The 1,755-nt window shown below is 44.3% G+C and overlaps 1 non-coding gene across 1 annotated transcript; it reads right to left on the bottom strand.

The window, feature by feature from the left end:
* Positions 1 to 357: 357 nt before the first annotated feature.
* LOC140274244 (U5 spliceosomal RNA) lies at positions 358 to 471 on the bottom strand. Its single transcript, XR_011908215.1, has one exon. It is a non-coding gene; the product is annotated as a U5 spliceosomal RNA (small nuclear RNA).
* Positions 472 to 1,755: the final 1,284 nt, after the last annotated feature.

Below are 1,755 nucleotides of genomic sequence, written 5' to 3'. Positions count from 1 at the left end.
CACTCTCCAAAAGTTTGCCCAATTTCTCTGCTCTTCCCACATAACACCTTGGTACAAGCCTCAACCAGGTGCCCATGCTCACCACACTTGCGGCAGAACTTGGGCTGCCCCTGGTAGTGGATGTAACCTCGGTTTTCAAGGTGGCCAGAGTGTCGCCCACCCGCTGCACTGAGCACTCTTCAGCCCTTTTAAATGGTATAACTTTGCACTCCCGCACGCTCCAGCAAGCACCATTCAAGCAACAACTTTGCACTCCAGCTTCGAACATCGGCACAGTCGCAACAAGTAAGGCGACTCTACTCAGAGAAGTCACTCTGCACAGTAACAAGATTTCTTTTGCACAGACAGAAAGGGCTTCACCCGCAAAGGTAAAGCCTGCCAAAAATAGAAACAACTCATTAGTGCTGCTCTCCACAGAAATCTTTAGTAAAAGGCGAAAGACTTGTACGTTATGAAGAGAAACCAGAGTACAAGGAACAATCGGGCCCTATTCGATGGCTGCCATGTCTTTTACTCTGTGCAAAAGACAAGGCAGCAACAAAAACACCACGAGAATCCCGTATTGAGGCTTTGTTCTGACCGCTCATTCGGGGTCGCATTTCTTTCAAGCAATTCTCCTGGTTAGCCCACACTCGGCTCGCTCCCATAGCCGTGTTAAAGTCTACTTCGCATTCACTCTCTTTTCCCATCAGACTCTTGGGATTTTATCTATAAAATGAATTCCTTCACTCAAACTATGTGAAAACTGCTTTGTCCTTAATATTTACCATGTCTAGAAAGATTTAAACAAAAAAAACAACGTGTACTTTGCAGTAAAAGAAAGAGCAAATCTAAAGTTTCAGGAATCCGAGAATAAGCTTACTTTCATGAGTTCTTCACGATTTCGGATTTTGCTATAAAATGAATTCCTTCACTCAAACTAAATTAAAACTGCTAAACCGCTAATCTGTTATATGTAAGGCAGATGTCAAATTCACCGAAATAGGATCAAAGGGTATTCGGCCAATCGAGCTGTAGCAACTTCGGTAAAAGAGTATAAGTTGAAGAGTTTGTGAATAAAGGTGTGCGCACACATAGTGTGCTGTACGAAAATAGGCAGGGAGCAATGCCGGCTGGGGTATATGTTCTTGTATGTTGTCTGACTGTTTGATTTGAATGTGTTGTGTAAGTGTCCTGTTGAATGTTACATGTTTGGGCTTTGACACGCTTCACTGTGGTTGTTAACTGTGTGGTGTGTCCTGAAATGTTATATGTTTGGGCTGTGTGACATGCTTAATGCTTGTCAGTAGCTACCCACTTATTCATATACTATCAAAGTATGTCCGGACTTCTTATGTTGTCAGTTCCCATCAAAAGCGGAAGCGGAGGTCTTCGGATGCAAGTGGGTGTGAATATCCCACCATACAAGTATGGTGGAGAGGAAGCTGTGAATGGCCGACCATAGTAAAAGGCGGGTGAGAGAAGGTGCGAATGCCTAACCATACATCATCAAAAGAGGGAGCGGAGGTGTTCCGCTGTAAGACGGTGTGAATGTCCGACCATAGATGGTAAAAAGCGGGTAAGAAAAGGTTAAATTACCCGACTGTACACAATCAAAAGAGGGAGCGGAGTTGTTCAGCTAAGAGAAGGTGTGAAAGTCCGACCTTGGTTTGTAAAAAGCGGGTAAGAAAAGGTTCGTATGCCCGAATATACACCATCAAAAGCGGAAGCGGAGGTGTTCGGCTGCAAGATATTGTGAACGTCCGACCAAAGTTT

This window comes from Leuresthes tenuis, unplaced genomic scaffold (assembly GCF_036924035.1).
Source record: "Leuresthes tenuis unplaced genomic scaffold, fLeuTen1.0.hap1 SCAF_17, whole genome shotgun sequence".
Taxonomy (NCBI): domain Eukaryota; kingdom Metazoa; phylum Chordata; class Actinopteri; order Atheriniformes; family Atherinopsidae; genus Leuresthes; species Leuresthes tenuis.
This window is presented reverse-complemented; position numbering and strand designations above follow the sequence as displayed.